The 22564-nt window shown below is 35.6% G+C and overlaps 1 long non-coding RNA gene across 1 annotated transcript; it reads right to left on the reverse strand.

The window, feature by feature from the left end:
- Positions 1-17520: 17520 nt before the first annotated feature.
- On the reverse strand, positions 17521-21203 carry LOC130642158 (uncharacterized). Its single transcript, XR_008982553.1, has 3 exons — positions 20744-21203; positions 18547-18607; positions 17521-18468 (listed from the first exon to the last, which is right to left on the reverse strand). It is a non-coding gene; the product is annotated as an uncharacterized LOC130642158 (long non-coding RNA).
- Positions 21204-22564: the final 1361 nt, after the last annotated feature.

A 22564-nucleotide genomic window follows, 5' to 3' on the forward strand; every position in this document is an offset into this window, starting at 1 on the left:
GTTGTACATGGTGCCTACCAATATCTCTCATTATTGCTCTACCTATGTTAATCTCCTGGTAAAAAGTCTAAACTTAAAGGTCTTTTACATCTCGCCTGCGATTGGATAATTTTGTCTGACTTAAAGGACGGATTTGTTTTCCCTGGGCATATTGCTTTAACATCACTCAGGCCAGATCTCGTTATCTATTCCAACAACAGGAAGCATGCGATTGTGATAGAGCTTACCTGTCCCTGCGAGAAAAATATGGAAAATTGGCATTCAACTGAGATGTCCAAATACAATCCTCTGGTGAACATCATCAAACAAAACGGTTGGCATATAGATCTTTTTGCCATCGAAGTAGGTGCCAGAGGCTACTGCTCTCGATCTGTTTCTTCGTGTTTGAAAAGACTGGGATTGGATCGCAGAAAAACTTTTGTGCATGAAAGCTTCTTTCTGTATTTGGGTCGCTAGAAATACAAAGGTATGAAATGACACATCCCTATTTCAACCAACTATTCCATACCCACTCCTCTAATGCCAAAGTCCAAACAACCCACAGTCAACAAGCCCAATACACCTGTTAAAGTAGGCCCAGACCCACCTACCCACAGCAAAGTAGATCACGCAGGATTAATAAATAAAGGAAACACCTGTTACGCTAATTCCATCCTGAAAGCATTAACTGCAATCCCATCATTTTGGTTACATTGTGCTTCGGAATCTTCTCTTGTTAATCCTCTATTGAAGTCTGTTATGCTGAGTATGTCCATGCTGTCCCAGTCTTCCACAGCTGTTGACCATTCCGCCTTCTTAAGAGCCTTGCAGCGTGAGATGTCCAGCATTAGAAAGACTCCATTCGATATTATTACCCATCAGGACGTGCCAGAATTACTGCTTCATGTCTTGGGTGAATTAACAGGCCCTTCGGTTATCGCAAATAATATTATCACCAACATTATAAGCACTACGATGTAGCTTATTTCCAAAGACCTGACAGGTTGAGTTCATCATTGCGGTGGCTTGCCACCTCTTTGTAAATTATTTTCTCATGTAATGCATTCTTCTTACCAACAAGCAGGAAGAGGAAAGTATGCCTATTTTGCCACTCCCTCAGAAATCTCAGAATGCGTTACAGGTTCAATTAGTTGTTTTTTGCAGCCCGAAAATTTGTCTGGAAATGACAGGTGGCTTTTCCCGCAGTGCTCTTCTTATCAAGACAGTACAAGCGAAACGGTTTTCACCCAGTGTGGAGACATTCTAATTATCCAACTGAAGAGATTTACGTTTCTTGATGGAAGAACCCTAGAAAATAACAAATTTGTTACCTGGCTTTCTTCAAATGACGACATTTTTAGAGTTCGCTCTCAGCCAACGGATGACATATCATTTAACAACAAATATTCGTTAGCTGCCACTATTAATCATTCGGGCACCCTAGGAGCAGGTCACTATTGGGCATTCATTAAAGATCGCAGCTGTGGCTCATGGTTAAGATGTGACGATAAATCATTTGTTAGAGTTGCACCATCCGATTTAAATAACTCTTCTGTGTATGTGTTGTTTTTTGTGAAAATGTAAAAATTGTCTGATTAACATTCACATAAAAGGGGGAGGGTTATCTTTCCCTAGCGGTTTTGTATTACCCCAGATGTTTCTGTCACAAACAGTCTACCGTGAACCTAGAGTTTGCTCACTCTTCACTCTCTTATACAGTAATCATAAAAAGCATAGCAAGGGGGTTCGACTATGTCCTGTCTTTGGGTGCGACAACCCCACTTTTTACCCCAGTCCAGTTGGAAGGCCAAAATTTGCTCACTTGGTCTACAGTGTTAACGATCCTGCTGTACCCATAGTTATTCTTGTAAGAAGCTCTGCAAGGGGGTGTGAAATTTCTCTTTCATGTCTTCGTGGTTTTACGCCCACGCATATCCCCCCAGTAACTTCAGGCTGGTCCTAAGCATCAATCACCTGTGTAAGGCTGAGTGTTGGGATCCCGTAACACGTGTAAAGCTACAGCCAGGTTCACAAGTTCTGGCACATAGGTAGTTGTTTGACCCCCTTTTTATAGTTTTTATTTATTTGTATATATATACGTTTTATGTCAATATATGTTTTTGTTTTGTTGTTGCAATATTTGTATTGTCCAGAGGGTTGCTTTTTCAACTAACTTGGTTGTACAGAACATCCTTGTAAAAGGGAGATCTTGCTTTGCATAGAGATCTTTAGAGGGTTTAACCTCTACCACTTAAAATAAGAGTCATTAGACTAGTCGAATCACTTCGGCTTGCTGTTTTGTTATCTCATAATCATTGTGCAATGCCAGAATTTTCGGAACATTGCGTCTGTATATTGTGATGATTGATCGAAGACTGAGTATTGGTTTCAATAATCATTGCACGGGTGTGACTTTGTGTTCTCTGGGGTTTTTTTTATCGAATGATTGTTTAGCCTCTTTCAATGAATCAATGAATTATTACTGATGGGCATTCTTCGGTTTAACAAGGGAACCAAAGCAGCAAATGAGTCATGTTGTCCCTTCAAATCTTCGGTATTGTGCCACGTTCGAATAGAAAATATTATGACCATAGCTTAAACTAAACTGTACCACATGTTCAGGCAGAGCACTTTAGTACAGGTATGCAGTATATCAAGTGCAACACACACACACAGCCATTAAGGTGTAATATATATTTTAGAAAATATATTTTCTTCAACTTTAGCTGAAATAAAAACACAATTTTTATATTTTACCATGTCATAGCGAAAACAGTCAGCAAACTTTTTTTAATTTTCACAAAATGTTCCTGGTATTTAAAATATATGTGTACTTTAGTGAACCATTAGTATAGGTAAACGAACCTTTCCAAAAAAAAATTTAGCCCAACTTTTGTTAAATAGAAACACAGCTTGTCCAGGTTGCGTGATTAGTACAAGTATACTGTGTCACCTCACACATACGTTTTGGCATAATACCCTTTTCAAAAACAAATAAAAATTATGTCAGCAAGGGGTTTGACTGCATTGGTATTATCTTTGGAGAGTGACGACTCCACTTCCTACCCCAGTTACACAAGATTGTACAGAGTAGGACAGATAAAAAGTTATAAAGTTGAAAAAAATGTCTAGTTCCTGCTGAAGACTGTTCGCAGTTCGTTTTGAGGTGACTCAGCTAGAGATTTTGGGTACCTTGGTTCAGGAATATGAGTCGAAACCCTTGTAACCTTCACAGAAGTCCTGTCGTACTCTCTCTGTCTCTTTGTTTGTTCAATTTTTGTGCCTATTATCTCCTTGGAAAAAGAAAGAATTGTGTTCCTTTATATGAGCATATTCTTTAGAGGAGCAAAACCTCTAGAATTTAAATTTGAAGACTTAACTGGTCAAGTTTATCATTGTGCGTGCACTTTGTAATTTTTTCATTTTTCTTTGTTTAAGTGAGTGAAGCTATTCGCGCTCAAAACAAAGGATATCCGTACATTGACGAAGTGAGAAGTAAGCAATATGGTAGCCAATCAAAAAGAGCGGTCAGTATTCTGAAAAAATATCCTGCAACATTTTATGGGAAAAGTTCCTGTGCAAGATCAAAAATTAATCGTGAAATCTGATATGTACATTTTCAAAAAAAAGTTTATTCCACCTTCGGTTTAAATAAAAACTGCGGAAACAGCTCATTGTTACTCTGTCCAGCTAATCACAACAGTTTTTTTGGAGAACAAGTTCATGACAATAGGATAAAAAAAATTTATTCCCAACTGAAGAGACACTTCAAAACAGTAGCAATTAATTGGGCTAGCTTGGTACATAATATTTTTTACACTCATGATAAAATATGCTGTTAATTTTTTTTGATTTGCTATGTCATCAAAGCACTTGACCCCTCCCCCATTCCCCATCCCCATAATCAAGCGTAAGTAATTTCGATGAAAATTTGGCTCTCCACTCCCCCTGAATGTTAGAAACACATGCCCTTTGTGGCTAAGCGGCGCCGTAGATTAGTGGTTATAGCTCTCGTACTCTGTGCGGGAAACCGGGGTTCGATTCCTCTTGGCGGCAATTCAACATGGGCGAGTAAATGTTACCATAGCCCTGGGTTAATCCATTCTCCCTCAATGTTAAAAACAGCCCTTAGCAACGTAAACAATTATTACACCTTCATGTAAAAAATAATAATTGAGAACAGAACGTACTACGAACTGCAAAAAATATGTATGAACAGCTATGTTAATTTCCTGACTTTGCTAAACTTTTTGGTTCTTGATCTTTGGTATAAAGTTGACAAACACAACAAATTGTATGGACGATTGTAGCTAGAACCAGCTATCTGATGGGGCATTCCTATATTGTAGAATTATCCCACTCACTGTGTAGAAAATGTATATAAAGGTAGCTAGCTAGCTAGCTATAGTTAGAAAATGTAGCTGAAAGAATATTTCTATTAGCAAGCTATTTTGCTGATTTTATGAGAGGCAAAATAGCTAATTTTATGCTAGAAACAGTTACCCCAACTAAGTAGTTAATTTTAAGCTAGTCTTGTAGCTACTTGTGCTAACCATAGGTACTGTTTGCTCTTTTTATGCTAGCTAGCTAAATACTATCTAAGTTCTATTATTATTCTATCTAAAAATGCAGTTTTAAGCTAGCTGGCTTTAGGTGTGAGCTGATATACCCTTTCTTCGTTTTCTTGAACAAGCCCTTTTGTCAGTTGCGATATCGCCTAGATTAACGAAAGTTTAAGTTTAAGCCGCTATGTGTCTAAGAAAAAATCATATGATATTAGTAAAATTGATTTATGTATCACGTGGCTAAAATTTGTAGACAAATTTAGTCTGAACTGGAAGCAGTAATATATACGCTTGACACTATCTTTAAAAGGCAACAAAATCTTCATCACCGTGCTAAAAACATGTTGTCTCGCTCATTAAAAATGTAATAGAGAATCTGGGAAACTGACATAAAAACAGTCAAGTTAAAAGTCCACACGAGTAGCACCACGAGTGGCCACGAATGACCACCAGTGACTGCGAGATTGTAAGGTATGGTAACGACTACAAGTCACATCTGATTGTAACCAACAAGATGGCATCACAGGTGGTGCAAACCCTAACGGTTTGCACATTGCAGGGGGTTGTGTTTGAGCAACTGCTTGGTACATTGTAGATGGTGCGAAGAAGTGAGCTGCAAATGGCATGTAGACAGAGATGTTACGGCTGATGGATCAGGAACAGCACTTGTATTGGTAGATGGTGGAGATGACACTTTTCTAAAAACTTTTTTTCCCTATGTCGTTTTTTTTAAGTCCCATTTCCTTATTTGTTTTTGAATCTTCTACTGCTTTTGTGACGTTTACCACTGTGCCTCGTCTTTTTTGTTTTGCTCTGAGCTTTTTCAACAGCTCTACTATGTAATTGAAAGTTATGTTCACCTCAGCACCTACTGCGAGTGTGTGGTAGCAAAAGTCATATATGAAATATATGAGACAATCACATGTTAAAAAAGTACGTGACAGAAACAATATGCGGTGTTTCACTGCACATACTTTTGGCAGTTCGCATTGATGGATTATTGGAATTTCTTTTGTGATACAGCCTGGATTATTGAGGGGACGTTTGGCTTTTGTAAAAAATCCTCTAACCACATTATCAGGCAAGTCAAATTGGGTGAAAGGAAAGTCTTCTGCTTCAAGCGGAAGCTTTCCTCGTCGTGTGTCACTTATGATGGTGGCAGAAGTACTTGGTCTAGGGACACAGTCGGCGTTACCAACATTCGGCTGCTGTTCAGCAGTGACTGGTAGAAGATCATCTCTTTAAGACCGCGTTGTTTGGCAAATCGATGAAAAATTTGTTCAGAAGGTTTTCTTCGATGCTCTTGGCAAGTCTTTAAAATCGTCGTAAGCATGTAACAACGACAAGTATGGTCGTGGCATTTGATATCGACCTTCGTTTTATATTGCTTTTTGTCTATCGCGATAAAGACAAATTGATCTGTTTTTTTAACTTTTGGAGTGTCACAGTCAGGGAAACATCTGTGTGACTGTTTGATGTTTTGATGAGAGTCTATCTCATTTTTACTCAAAAAATTTAACCACTCAATTGGATTTTTGGCCATAATTTTCTTCGAAATAACTTCTTCCTTGTGCATGTAATGTCATTGTTTTTTTGAATAGTTTTCTTTTATATTTCTCAAAATAATCCAAAAACGATTTCCTTTAAGTTTTGTGTGGGAACACTCAATGTTTCTCCGTTTTAGAAAGGACTTCTCTACAAGACTTTCGTAAGCCTGTTCTGATTCACATGTATATAAAGCTTCATTCCGAGAATTAAGTGGATCACCAATTATGTCGTTCACAATAGTACTTGAAACTGACTTTGGAAAGGAAAGTTTCTCTGATATAAATAGTCGTGAGGGTTTACGATACGTGTTGATAATGTAAGCAGATAGTACCGGGCGTATTATTCGGATATTGTGTAAGGTACTGAGAGATTCATTGAATTGAAAGCGTTCTTTGCATCTATAAGTAGGACTGCATCGTTTGGTTCAGTTTTAAAAATTTCCCTCGTAGCATGAATTGCCGCCTCTGCACCTGCGCCATGACCTGCACACGTTTGCAGTGGTCCAGCAGCTGCTTTTATTTCGATGTTAACTGTCGACGTTATTACCTTGCCAACAATCCTTCTAAGTAACTCTCCGACTGCTATTGGTCGTATACCGAGGTTTTTGTCGAGTGGTATTAATCGCGATGAAGTGAATGCTTCTAGGAGATCTGGGTGATAATACTATGTTACGAGGTTCTTTGCCATTCGTGCGATCTCTTCCCTCAATTCCTTTCCTTGGATGCTAAAATTTTTGAAACATAAGATGCAGTGATATATATCAGAATCCATCCTGGAACGACCAGCAGATGCCTTAGTTCTCAGACTAGTTCTAAAATAGGTTGTTCATTAATAGTCAAAAATGTGCGAGAGTACATAATCAATAGGTCCGTATATGAGCACGTTAATTTCCTTATAGATGTTATTTATTGTTTTTTTTTATAAATTGTGCATAATAATGTACATTTCCCAAAAATCGTTGTTGGACGTGAGTATGTTTTTTGGAATGATATTAATGAGTGGTAAATTCGCTTCATTGATGGTATTTACTAAATCCAATGTAAGTTGTGACGGAGTGTCTTATTCGGGTGCATCCTCTGTACATTACTGCAATGGTCGTTTTGTGCACGAGTTCATATGACGTTTCAATCCATGAGTACTTCTACAAACCTTTTTACAATGGAAGTATGTATGTGTGGTAATTTTGATGTGTTGTAATTTCTTTAGTACTCACCATTGTAATAATGATCGTACTTGTTGTTGTTACTCTTAAATTCTGTAAAGACTTTATCTGCGATATTCGAAATTGACACAAATTTGTCAATTAGTACCAAGTACCCTCTTGTCTTCTATAGTGGCAACCAGTACAACTTTTAAAAACTTGTTACCCAGTACCATATCTCTTTCTATGAAAGTACGCAGTAATCCTTAAAGGTTGTAACCCAGAACAATATCTTTCTCTACAATAGCAACCAGTACTATTTTGAACTTAGTTTCCAGTGCAATATCTTTCTCTAAGACAGTGCGCAGTACTCTTTTAAGCTTGTAACCAAGTACAATATTTTTCTCTACAATAGCACCCAGTACTATTTTTAATTTAGTATACAGTACCAAATCTTTCTCCGTAGTAGCACCCAGTGCTATTTTAAACTTGGTACGTAGTGCCAAATTTACCTCTACAGTAGCACTCAGTATTATTTTAAAAGACTCCTATAGCGTTTCAAAATTAATTCACATTCGGGTTATTCTAGAGTCAATTTCAAAAGCTTTAATGTCACCTTTATGTGCTTATTTAAATACATCTAAGACGCATTATTTAAAGGTTCTGAAATCTGTTATAAATTTTTTTAAAAGGGACCAATAAGTGGCAAAACGACATAAAGGCACTACATATCAACTGTCAAAGGCCACATGGAATATAAATTATGTAATAATCTATTGCTTGTTTCCCAATCATCCCTATCAACAAAACGGCAGATAGTATCAGCTTCAGTATTCAGATTTCTGGAAATGTCCTTTGACAGTTGATATGTTCGCTGACTCACGTAACCATAAAGTAAATAGATTTATTTCAAAGTTTTATTGTTTAGGAAGTGAAGTTGTTAACGCTTTTTTGCAGCCTTCGACTATTGAGAACAATTATTTAGTTCTCCCGACTGATGAAATAGTTTTGGTCGTAATTTTATTTTCGCAACAAATGTTATACATGTTATACATTTTCTGTTATTATCCAAAACCCATGTTCCTAAAGCATATTTGCTTGCATCAGAGAAAACAAATAATTAATGTAAACCGTCTAAACATCTGTAATTAAGTCGATCAAGGTTGCTATCCAGAAAAAGTAATTCTTGATGAACGGCTGGGAAGTTCAAAATATTATTTAGAAACTAATTTCATAGTCAATTTAGCCAGCTTTCTAGCTGTAGCATAAGGATAGTATAAGTATAAGTATAAGCTGTAGTATAAGTGAAAGAAGAGATCGTAAATAAATTTTTGTAGAGCTCATGCGATTTTCTGACACTTTAATGATGTTTGTTTTGCAATCTAAGGTAAGTTCTAACCAAGTAAGATTTTTGGGAAGGGGCGACGCAAATCCTGCTTTTTCTAAAGAATCTTTAAGAAAATTAGCGTAATTTTTTGCTATGTTAAACTATTTTTAATTCCTGCTCCGTCATCTAAATAAACACTAATCTTAATTCCATTTTCGTGCCAAAAAGCTACTAGCGGGCGAACCACTTTTGTTAAAACGAATGGGGCAGTACTTAATCCAAAAAGCAAGACTGCATTTTCAAAGTACTTTTTTATTCTATCTATAACCCCGAAAAACCTAAATAGGTTTGGTGTTCTTCAAAAAGTTAAATATGATGATAACCTTGTCCAACTTGTATGCGTGACTGTGCTTTGTTGCAAAAGATCTGAAAGATGTCCAATCATCAAATTTGATGTAATCTCTAGCCAGTTGCTTATTAACGTATCGTAAATCTAGAATCGGCCTTTTCTTCCCTGATGAGTTTGTACTAACATTCAAAGGAATAATAATTTTTGAAAGCACGGGAGACTCAACTATTCGCCCACTTTCTAATAATTCTTTAATACTGTCGGAAACAAAATTATTTTCTACAAGAGCAGATTTATTATTTTCAAAGTAAGAATTTTTAGTGGTAGAGATGAATGTATCCGGTTTTTAAAATTTCTAAAATGGTAGAGCTAGCACCAATTTCTTCCCAATATTTTAAGTTGGCTCTTAAATTCCCTTTAACACGACCAATACTAGAACACATATTAGACAATTGATAACTCTTTCCAAAGAATGGAGCGTGGCAGATTTCGAAGCATAAAAGTTAACTGGGTGGTGAAGTGAATTACTTGTTTAAGTTCGAGACGATATGCAATGGTTTTCTGGGTTTCCCCCGCTGGGTTCCAAGTCTACCTTTCTAAGGGGCGGTTTCTTGGTCAGCCCGAGCATTACGATACGATTTCTCAAGTGTTCATGTCTAAGGTCAGAAAGTTTTTTTGTTTCCAGTTTTCCTGCTTTTCATTCTGTGCCACAACCTTTCTAAGGACTGGGTTCCAAGTCTACCTTTTTTAGCCCTGGGCTCTGTGTCAGTAGGTAAAAGCAACAACGATCGACTCTTCTTTTTCCAACGTTTAACAAAAGTTATTTGTTTTGGCGGATGGTGTCAATGAATGTTCCTGGTGTCTTGTAGGAGGCAGGGGATGCTTACTCTAGGGCCCGCACCAGATCCCAAGCGTGGGTGAATTTCACCAATCCTCATGTTTCCACATTCAAAGGTGTTTGTTTCAGTACAGCCGAAATCCATTAGCTTTTCGATCATCCCTGTAAAGTGGCTTCTTATTCTTTTTTTTCATTAACATCTCTGTCTTAAAAGGCTAGTTATATCTGCATTGCGATGAAATTACTCCTATTCTCTCTCTCTCTTAGGATGTTGGGCAGTCTCTTGCCAGTATCCAGCTTTTCCGCACAGCAAGCAGATGTCGGTTGTGTAGGAATTCGACTGTAGGTGTCTCTGTAGGCAAGCCCCCTGAAATTGATTTATTGGATGAACGAGGGTTTGTAGAAGACTCTGGAAAACGACGTACAGGTTTGTTTATCCTTTTCTTCGCAAAAGCCTTTTTTTCTGCTCCACGTATTTTACGTTCGTCCTCACTGTCACTGGCTAACTCATCAGATTCGTATTCTGCCACAGGGTTCCATCCTTTAGGATATCGGTCGGCAAGTTGAATCAGCTTGTTACAACGTTTGATTGAACCTCTACATTCCTTAAGGCTTTTCAGCGGTTTAGAGGAGTAGCCGTCTTTGATTGGGGTTATGGATTCATCAATTTTCTCGGGTACTTTCCTAAAAACAGAATCTCAATCAAATCTTATTTAATTTATTGCACAGATTTTTGAGAACATCTTAAAGGTACTGTCCGGTAAAAAAATAAAACTTGATATTACTAAAATCTCGGTACAAAAGTAAAGAAAAAAGCATTTAATACAACCACAATTGTCTTTCAAAAGTTTAAACTAAATTTGGTTTCTTGTCCATGCCATTCTCAATCGCCATCTTTACTGAACTTCGAACGCGGAAAAAGGACTGAACCTCCTTTTTTTAATTGAACTTTCCGTCTTAAAAGGCTAGTCATATCTGCATTGCGATGTAGTTACTCCTATTCTCTCCGTAGTGATTGGCGCGTGCAGAAAGAGAAATGAAGAAAAAAATTTAATGTTATTCCCATTCAAATTTATTTTACGTTTTTTAATCATGTTCACAAACAGAAGTGTAATCATAATTGGATTTCAGTTTAAGCCACAACGACACAATAACAAACAACAAATTCACTCTTATAATGACGATAAAGCAGACGCACAAGAATCACCCGCTGCTTCTCGCACACATATAGATGTCAGTGGGTGGTGCTTATGTGAAAAGTGCCTTCAGCTGTTAAGTGTTTGTGCTGTAACGAGGTGGACACTATGAAATACTTCCAGCTACAGGGTACCTATATAATTTGACCTTATGTTTTTCTACTAAAAATAAATAAATAAGCGCTTGGGTACAAGGTTTTTATTGTGTATTAGATAAGAAATGTACAACAGACCAGGAAGATTTTAACAGGGTTGTGATTTTAAAGAACACTTTGTGGACAGCGTTAGTCGCTCTTCACGATCGGAAAAGCCGTGGACTTAAAAAAAGGACGAAGTTTCTAACAAGTAAGTCGCTAGCACTCTTGAAATTTCTGTTGCCATAGTATATATTTCCAATCTTATTTGAGGATGATATTTTTAGATCTTATCGATATGCGGCATACCGCCAATTCTATTGGTTTGTTCATAACCACTTGGGAAAAGGCTTTTGTCGGGTGATACCGTCTTGTGTCGTGTCTAGGATGCGTAGAGAATATCCAAGTCCGAATAGGGTGTATACTGGCTTCAAAGAAGGTGAAGAAATACCTGAAATTGATTTTTCTTGGACAAATGAAGTTGACGACCAGATTACTTGATTGTAAATTAAAAACAACCTCTCACTCAGTACTTTTTTAAATTTGAAAATAAACAGCAAGCTGTACTTAAAACGATGTTGCACAATTTTTGCACAAGTATTTACAGTTGGTTAAAATATATACATATAAAAAGTGTGATTATGAATAACCTGGAACTAATTTCTTTTTGTTTGCTAATTGAGAGGGATAGAATAGGGGTACTGGGAACGAGTTTTATAATCTAGGAGATATAAAAGTACATAAACCACAATTTATTTAATGCGTTTGTATTTCAATGCATTTTCTATAATTTGTTCTTTCGCTGGTCGGTTTCTGGAGCAATCTTTAATGAATATTTTCGTTCCAAACGACTTTTTATGGTAGCTTTCCGCTTGCATGAAGACCGTTTTAAGACTCTGATGTAAGTTAAGTAGTCATAACTTTTATCTTATTTTATAATTTTTGCTCCGTATCTTCGATTTGTTTTAGAGTACGCGATTTTGAATATGGTTATCTTTGCACCTTCCTCGTCAATACTGTATTTCTAAATAAATACATTAATTGATGATTTGGTCGACAGTGTGTAAACACGTACTTTAGGTCGACACCATTAATTTGGCTCAGAGAAAAGCTGATGTGTAGAACTGACTCTGCAATAATTTTTGACACGGTCTATTTTCTCATAGAACGTTTGAATTCGATTTAAATAAATTTTTAGCATTATTTGTCGACATAAGGTTTTTTCTACAACTTCGCGTCATTAGGTGCACAGATAAATGTCTAACGGTCTCGTGAAAAGTTTTAAAACTTTCCCAAGTTGCTCAATATTTCGCGAATATACTCTCAGCCTAATGTTTCTTATAAAAAAACGAGTAATTTTAAATTGCTGAGTTCTTTTTTGTTATGAGCACAACATGTGTTTATGTGCACGTTTATTTTTTGTCAGCCTCATTATTCTTATGAAAACTTCTTATTTTAGCCTCAAAATATGTTAACACAGTAATTGATGTTTTTTATTTTCTCATTCCTCTCTTTATTTCAAGAGGTCTTCTTTGCACAGCATGCCCAAACTATTGAAGCTCCTAATATTTAGTTCGAGCAGTTTTCTGCAAAGAGGACTGGAGGAGAAATCATTGGGAAATAAGACAGACAGATTTAAGAGAAATGATATATTTAAAACAGAAGTGATATATTAAAAACAGAAGCTAGAAATAAATGAAATAAACTTGATTACTTTTTTTCTGCATCAGAGATCTCATTTTTCTACGATGACATGAAACCTCCCTCTCTTTGAACAAAATGGATCCCAGCACAAAAAAATGATACTAATATCCACGTTAGCACGAAATCGTAGTGTCCCATTTAAGAAATGTTTTTTCCCCAAATTTAACAGAATATTCCCTAATGAAGAAATTTATGCAGCACTTCTCCATCACCATCGTAAAAATATCTCTTTAATCACAAAAGTTGCATCCGCAACTTATTTCACCATATAACACATCTGACCAAACGAAATTAAAACAACCTAACAAGACAAACAGTTAGATTTTACAGTCAGTTGAAATTAACCCGGCTGTTTCTGTCACAAGCATCTACCGTGAACTTTGCTTACTCTTCACTCTCTTATACAGTAATCATAAGAAGCATAGCAAGGGGGTTCGACTATGTCTTGTCTTTGGGTGCGACGACCCCACTTTTAACCCAGTCCAGTAGGGGAGGCCAAGTTTGCTCACTTGGTGTACAGGGTTAACGATCCTCCTGTACCCATAATTATTCTTGTAAGAAGCTCTGCAAGGGGTGTGAAATTTCTCTTTCATGTCTTCGTGGTTTAACGCCCACGCATATCACCTCAGTAACCTCATGCTGGTCCTGACCAAGGCTGGTCCTAAGCATCAATCACCTGTGTAAGGCTGAGTGTTGGGATCCCGTGATACGTGTAAAGCTACAGCCAGGTTCACAAGTCCTGGCGCATAGGTAGTTGTTTGCCCCCTTTTATAATTTTTATATATTTGTGTATATATACGTTTTATGTCAATATATGTTGTTGTTGTTTTTTTTGATTTGTTGTTGCAATATTTTTATTGTCCAGAGGGTTGCTTTTCCAATTAACTTGGTTGTACGGACCATCCTTGTTAAAGGGAGATCTTGCTTTGCATAGAGATCTTTAAGGGTTTAAAATAAGAGTTATTAGACTAGTCGAATCACTATAGCTTGCTGTTCTGTTATCTCATAATCTTATCGTAAGATCGTAAGATAAAAATGTATTTACCAGAAACGCTTGCTGCCTTTCTCTGATTCAATTCTATGGAATAATAAAATTCGTGTGATACTTTCGATATATTGAACACAAAAGCAGTTCACATAGGTTAGTCTATATTAAAGACACACTATAAATAAGGCTTCTCTAGTTGCTTTACGAGGTCTCCCTCTACGACGTTGACCTTGGGCGATTTTTAGTCTGTAAGGAAATGTCATTAAATCGACCAACATTATTTTTTTATACTTTTATATTCAAGCAACCACAACTCATTCCTGCTCAAGTATGCAAGGATTCCTAATTATTCAATTTTAGCGTAAACGTTTATTCAGACAGGGTAATTATTTGAGACCTCAGTTGTTCGTGTTTTTTCTTCTGTAGGTAATTTATTTTTACCTTTCTTTCATTGACGGAAGAGATTTTGGAGAATTGAAATCTTGTGGATAACAAATTGGCACCCAAATTAATTTCTTCGACGCTCACCAAATCAATTTTCCGCCATTTTTTTTTTTTTTTTGCCGGACTCTAAATAAAATTCTTGCCAATTTCTTATTGCTATCCGCCAATGTTTTTGGATTTTAATGGACATGATTTCGATATTGAAGAGTGGCTTACTTTTTATCTAACTTTGTATTAAAAGATATTGCCTGATTTACAAAGAAAAAAACACGTTTTTTAAAAAAATATATTTCAATTTTTTATGGACTAAGTTCCGCACATTTCATTGAATTCCCTTACTAACCAAATTTCTTCCCGCCAATTTTATTTCCTAAGGTAGACTGAATTAAAGGTTGAAAGAAGTTCTGATCAACATATCGGATCGAGTGCTTCTGAAAAACCACCTCTTTCGTCCCAATCTTAGTCGTTTATTTGGGTACAACATATAACTTTTTAACATATTACTTTTCGGTTTGTTTTGGAAAATCTCATAACAATCAGAACTACTCTCTTCTTCCTCAGACGGATTCAATATTTCAAAATTTTCATCAGATGAATCATTCAAATCTACGAGATAAATATGCGAAATTATTGTTTGTTTGTTTGTTTGTCTGTACCATTAAATTGATTGTCATTAATATTTACCTTCTTCGCATTTCATATCAAATTTCCTCTTTCTGGGTTCCTTTTCGTACTCTAAAAAAGTACATACAAATTTCACTTTCTCCCTTGATATATATTTGACAAAACATAATTCTTATCAAAGAAATTCATAGAAATGTACCTCCTTGGAGTTGTTAGGGTTTACTTTTGTTGACCGTTCTCATTCTGAAACAGTAATCTAAATAAAGAATACTTTTTATTATCGAAGATAATATATAAAACCCTGAAGTTTCTTAACTATTTGCCTGACTTTGCGACTTAACCCAACAGCAAAACTATTGCGCAGTGCAACATTGCGCTCTGGACTTAAAATATTCAAAAGTTATTTACAATGCTTTGCGACACAGTGGCAAAACTATCGCGCAACGTTGTGCTAAAGACTAAATTGTTTGTTAACTATTGATCGAGGGTTTTAAAATATGTTTCACCTATATGGACTAAATAAGAAAGCTGTACTTGTGAAAATCCTCAAATGCATTTTTCGCTTCTTTAACAGTCAAAAGTTGGCATCTGCTCACCCATGGGTTTAATTCCTTTTCGCAAGGTTATGACAGGGTAATAATTGAAGATATAGAACGTACTCAATTATTCAATGAACATAAAAAACAATTTTAATCTCAATGTCATTGTATAATATATTGTTTATTTCAAGAATGCACAACTACTACTACCAATCTTTTATCACTATTTTTCTGCTCGATAAAACGGCAACTTAAATAATGGTCACTACACAACCATAGCCTTCGACCAAATGGTACACAGGTGGATACATTGCAACGATAGAGCAGTAATTTTCTGTGATGACCGCCTTGTTAACAGTCACGAGTAATATGTTTTCTTTCAGCAAGGGGGCTGGACTACACCAGTCTTGGTCTTTGGAGAGTGACGACTCCACTTATTACCCCAGTCAAAAATAAAACAAAATCAAATAAAAATTAAGTTAGCAAGGGGGTTTGATCATACTAGGTCTTGTCTTTGGAGAGTGACGACTCCACTTATTACCCAATTAAAAAAAATAAAAAAAATAAAAAAAAAATATTAGCAGGGGGGTTTAATCACACATGATCTTGTCTTTGGAGAGTACCGACTCCATTTATTACCTGAGTTAAAAACAAAGAATAGCACAGTTGAACAGAAAGTGGTCAAAGTTAATTTTAGGAAGATAGGGATGTCTAGTTTCTGCTGATGACCGTCCGCGGACCTCTTCGAGGTGACCCAGCTAGACATCCAGTGTACTTAGGTTCAGAAATATGGGTCGAAACCTACCTGCCCTTGGTTAAAGTTCTGTTCATCTTTTCAAATGTGTTGTATCCTTTTATTATTTTTTTTTATATATTTTTTTTAATTCCTTGTAAAAAGGGAGAATTGTGCTTTTAGAGGCATATTCTCTAGAGGAGTACAACTTCTAGCTTGTTTCCAAAGACCTAACAGGTTGAGTTCATCATTGCGGTGGCTTGCCACCTCTTTGTAAATTATTTTCTTTCTTTTAAAAAATTTAATCACCTTAACATCTTTATAATTTTGCTTATTTACATCATGTTTTTTCCTATCAGTAACTGCAGGCATTTGATTATCAGCCTTTGCCAAGGTTTCCTTGGTAACCAGTATAGAAAGTGTTGCGGAGAGGTTGCCAAGGCAAAGGCATTAAGCACGGCAAGGAAAGGGCACGGCAAAGGCAGGCAAGGAAACAGGAAGAGGAATCAGCAAGGCAGGGGTAGGCAAGACAGGGGTAGGACAGGGGTAGCAAGGAAAGGGCACGGCAAAGGCAGGCAAGGAAACAGGAAGAGGAATCAGCAAGGCAGGGGTAGACAAGGCATGGGAGGCACAGGCAAGGGTACAGTAGGCAGGCACCAGAAACGGCAAAGGAAGAGTAAGGGTGTATTATTAAGCAGGGCAAGGTAAGGGCACGGCAAAGAAACAGGAAACAGCAAAGCAGGGATAAATTAGGCATGGGAAGCGTAGGCAAAGGCATTAAGGACGGCAAGGAAAAGGCACGGTAAGTACCGGCAAGGCAAGAGAAATGTCTGCTTTATGTAGGTTCCCTTTATTTAAACCCCTTCTATTAAGCCCCCCCGTCTAAAACCTCCCTAATTTATCCCCTCCCCCGCGGGGGCTAAAAAGAGGAATTACGGTATTAGTATTAGAGGTGTTAGAAAAAAAAAATCTGAGATAAGATGTATAATTTTAACCCTCTTTCCCCACCGGTCTAGCTATCCAAGCGAGACATAAAAATTATGCTTTGTAACAATTGTGGTTTCTAACAGCGGTATTTTATGAATAGCGATAGCGTAAATGGGACTAAAGTTTTTCTACTCTTACCCTCACCCTATAAGAACAAAAAACGAAAGGACAATTGGGCAGTTAATTAATGAAGTGCGGAGCAATCATATACTTAAATCAACACCTTTTAATCTAATGTGGAAACAACTTAAAAAGAAATAGTCGGTGGCCCGTGGAAAAATCCACGGTTCGTCCGTCTTTTTTATACAGCACTGCGTGCGTCTCGCTACTTGCGCAGCTAAGCTACCATTTTGCGTTACAGACAGAAGGACAGACGTAAACGGGTATTATAATATAGATAAAAAGGATTAAATGAAATAGAATTCTTTAATTCATACTAATAAAATAAAGTAATAAATAATTAGAAGGGTTAACCTTCAGTAGAACGAGAGGAGAGCAACTTCGAAGTCTGTGTCTCAGGCGGATGTTAACTGAAGCACTTGCTATAAAACGTAATTGACGAAGAAACAGGAATTATAGGATTTACGGGACCTTAAAAAATCAATGCTACAAATGATTGCACGATGAAACTTTGTAGACAACTCATAACAATTTTAACTATCTTTATTGTGAATATCACATCACAATCTCTCGTTTGTATTTTGTGGACCGGAAATGATGACCATTTTACCCAAATACCATTTGTAGTGAATATCCGCGTATATTTTACATATTAGACCGTTTAGTTACTCAAAAATTACTTTTGTCACTGACTTATGGAGTACGAAATTCTAAATCAAAAGGACTTGTTCTTGTTGAGATCTTACGTCATTCTACTAAAGGTTAACAGACGAAATTAAAAAAAAACAAAAAAACATTAGTAAGGTCTGATACGACCCCCCCGACCACGTTGACCTCCACGACCGCGTCGGCCACCACGACTGCTTCCTTCACCCTTGCTTTTTCGGAATTCTCTTCCGCCATTATGGACCCAACGTCCAAACACCTCAGCCTCCATTGAACCACTGTGGGTCAATCTGTACCTTAGAAATCGAGTCCAGACATTCACTAAAGGAAAAATAAAGGAAAGGTTAATTCAATAAATTTCATAGATAAAACTGAAGTATATATACCATAGTTTAATTACGTAACACGAACTTTGAACATTTGAAAATTGATATCTTACTTAATTCCACGTCTGGCGATGTTTCCGTGGCATCTTCCCCCTCCGTCCATTCCACACCACCTTGCTTGAGCCACCGGCCAAACGATCTGTACCCCGTTGACCCGGGATGTTTAATACGGTGCTCGATGAATTTACCATAAAGCGCGACTTAAAAGGACGATTATTTGCGATAAGTTTTTTATTCATGCATACGACTAATGATAACAATAACGATAATATACTTACCAAGTTGGCAATCAATTTGACCTTCAATTTGACCTTCCATTTTTTGTTATTTTTTGTTTTGCTAAAAAATACAAATGAAGCAGTTGCAAAAATCACAAAACAGGCCATTTTTTCTTCACTTTTATTTTGATTTCGGATACTTTTAGTTTGTATTTGTTTATGTAGCGCTCTTATGTTCGGTAACCACCAGTCTTTGGAGAGGAGGGTTAGTATTTTTGGTACATATAATATCAGAAAAGGGGGTCTAATTGGAAGTAATTAAGATTTACTGCTAGGGTGCTTTTAGGTACTTCATAATTTCCCGCAAACTACAGCATGCTCTATTTCGGTATTTATATTTTTTTACAGATATGTTATCATTCGGTCCCTTGATAATCTGGTTCAGACGATATAGTCAAATAATTCAAAAAGCCTTCTATATACTTGTATTTTTAATTTAATACAACTTTTCACAAAATTGATTTTTTTTCTCTTCTTTAACTGTTAACGTTAAAATTTATGATCTATTATATATAGTGCTAGGTAATTTAGGAAAATAATAATGAAAATCGTGACAAAATAGAGACATATCTAAGGCCTACTTTATACAGGTATAATAGCATCGCATCAAAATGATTTCAACAGACCAGTACGTATGCAGAAGATGTTATAATGTAAATAGGCAATCAGCTTCCTGTCACTGAAACATCGTACTAGATCTGAATTCCACACGACATTAATGCGACTGTATAAACTAGACATAACAAACTAACAAGCTAAATATATTAACTGCAATACTTCTAATGAATTTTTCCAATATGCAAAGTTCTCATGAGCAACAACTATACTAATATTTGATATACACAGGGGCTGATCCAGAAATTTATTTTGGCGTCGATAGCGCCGCAGATAGAAAAACCTTTAGGGCAACAAAAATACATGGCTTTAGCATATCGTTTTATTTTTTAGTATAGAACATAGTTTCTTTATGAACATATATATCTTCTCTGTGATTGAAGATATATATATATAAATATAATATGAGATATAAATTATCCAGAAAATAAGAAATAATGCAATTCTCAAGCATTTTAAATTATGTGTTTCTAAGTTGGGCGCCCAAATTAGATGTCCCCAAAATCGGTATACCGATGTCCAAATTGGCTTGGATCAGCCCTTGATACACAAGTAAATGTAACAAGTCTACTTTATAACGCTCACAATATGCTAGATAAAGCAAAAAGGAAAATATGACCTTATTGATACTAATTTTTCGCGCACCGGAAAAAAAATTATTATTTTGCGTAATAATTTTCGCGCAATAGTAATAGTAATGAATTTTGCGCGGATTTATTTTTATGCACAAAATTCAATTCCCCCAAAAATTCCGAGCTGAAAGTGACGGCCAAACCCTTTATATAGCCGAGCTTTCTAAGAATAGCCTCGTTTTCAAAATAATTATTTTCTTTAAATCTAAATAAAATCCAACTAGAATATTATATTGCTCTAAAAACTTCATTTTTGTCATGATAATTTGATATTCTATCTGAATATCTTTATTAGAAGAGCATAAAACTTTTATAAAATTTTGGATGACGTCATAATTATTATAATTTATGAAATTCGGGAAAGGTATTATATTTTTGCGCTTTATAATTTTCGCGCAAAACCTAACTTTTTTGCACAAATACGCAAAATTAGTACGAATAAGGTATTGAAATTCGTTTTTCAAAAAGAAGTATTCTACAAGAATGAATTTTTGCAAAATCGACAAAAACGTGCTAAATTAATTCCCTTATGGTAGCTAAATTTTTACTGACTAAACTCAAAAATAATCTATGTAGCAACTTATCTAGCCTACTTTATACGGCCATCTCGATTTGAATTCTAGGTGACGTTAATGCTGCCGTAAAAGTAGACCTAAGACACAAGTTTAAACTGTCTATTAACTGCAATACTCGCAAGGTTCTAACAATTTTTCTCACTTTGAAACTTCGTTGTGACTAACAACCATGAAGGATCCTATAACGGTTAAATACTATACTAATAACTGATATAAGGGATTATTTGAGGATTATGATGATTGAAAAATTGTGTAAATGCTGAAAAATAAAGTTAAGACAATTACATTTCCTAACACAGGCTAGAACTAAGCATCTATCACTTCCCACCCTCATTGCTATGATTTTAGAAAAAAGCTTGTAGAGTATATGCTTACCAAATAAATCCTTCATGTATGTTTCATTGATACCATTGCCAGGGTGCGTCATGGATACCATTGTTAGTGTAGAGAATTTTCCTAAATGATTTACAAATTTACATTATGAATTGCGCAGTCCAAAAATTAAATGACATGACAAGTATCATTTGGCCGTCCTAACTCACTGTGAAAGAGTAGTTATGAAAAATAATGATATGAAAAATTAAAAAAAAATTCACTGGCGGTACAATCTCTTAATAATGTCACATTTTATACAGAAGTGAAATTGAAACGAGTGTGGTTCCAAAATTGTTAAATTAACTTAAAAATTACATTACATAATGAAAATGGCAGTCCCACCTATGAAATATAAAATTAATTAATAAGAGCTACTTATCTGGTTGTTTTTCATTTAAAATAACTGCCACGTTATATCTTCCATTAGAATTTGAAAAAACTTGCTAACGTCTTCTACAAATTCCTTGGATTTTTTTTTATAGTACCTGAAAACAGGAAAAAGACAAAAGCGAGCAACAAAGGAACAGGAAGTGTACAGTATCAGTGAAATTACAAAATACATTAATTTTCAAATATTTGGTGCTAATTTGATTCCTTTTTAACTGATTGTACCTTATGCGTATAACTTATTTTTGTGGATTTGGCTGAAAACCGCAAAACTAAGATCTGTGAAAAATTTAAAATCTCTTATCCGTAAAAATGTTCTATTTGTTCGTACTTCAAACCTAAACCTCAGACATTGAGTTCTTTGTTTCACATTTGAAAATACTTTTTTCTGAAGACCTTTACTAATCTTTTGGCATGTGCAAAAATTTATTTCTCATATTTCTGGAAAACGAAGTCATCTAAAAATATAGCATTTTGGGCCAGCACCACAAAAATTTTGTATGCATAAGGTATTAATTGCCGTTCTCCTCCATCCCCTTACAACCGGACCTATCCTTACCAATATATCTCCTTAATGTCCTCACATAATTTTTAGGTTTTTTCCTTCATGGTTTGAAATCAAGACTGTGTGATATCTTAGGGGATCATAGTATCATTATGGTCAGTTAAAAATTATTTTCATTGTTATATAGTGAAAGTCTTTCCATTGTACTGATTTTGAGGAATATTAAAGTGTCAAATTTGACATTTCAGGATTTACTGACATTGGTTACAAAAGTCAATGATGATGATACTTAATTTGTAAAATAAAAATAAAAACACAAAAATTGTTTTAGTGAACTTAGTAAAACTTGAAACTTAGTAATCCCCCTGGGATAATTGTAAGTATACATACTAGACACGGAACTAAATGTTTAGAATGTCATACACATTAACACATAAAATTTAGTACAAAAAAAGGGGAGGAAACCAAGAAGTGACCCACTTTTAAATTGACTTAGCTTAATGTTAAAAACCTTTTGTTTTACATTCTTAGAAGGAAAAAAGACAAGAAGGTAAATCAACTCAAAAGTCAGGTTACAAACTTGATTATATTAGGGCCTTCAGTAACTTAAGACTTGGTATGTGTTAATGAGCATGTATTTTAGACAAAAAGCCTTGTAAATAAAAGATTTTTCAGTGTTAAATAAGGACAATTTAAATTTGATGCACAAATTATCAAAATTTTAAGAAACTCTGAGTGCACACAAATGCTTAGGCTTCTTACAAAAAACGAGGATTAATTTGCCTTTAAATTGAGTTTGTTGATAATAATCACACATCTTGATGCCTGATTTTAGGCAGAGTATTTTTAGTTTATTTTAACCATGATTCTTGGATACAGCTTACTATACATTGATATTAAATCGAGTATCTGACTTCGGCTTATTACAT

Source organism: Hydractinia symbiolongicarpus, chromosome 4, assembly GCF_029227915.1.
Source record: "Hydractinia symbiolongicarpus strain clone_291-10 chromosome 4, HSymV2.1, whole genome shotgun sequence".
Classification (NCBI taxonomy): Eukaryota; Metazoa; Cnidaria; class Hydrozoa; order Anthoathecata; family Hydractiniidae; genus Hydractinia; species Hydractinia symbiolongicarpus.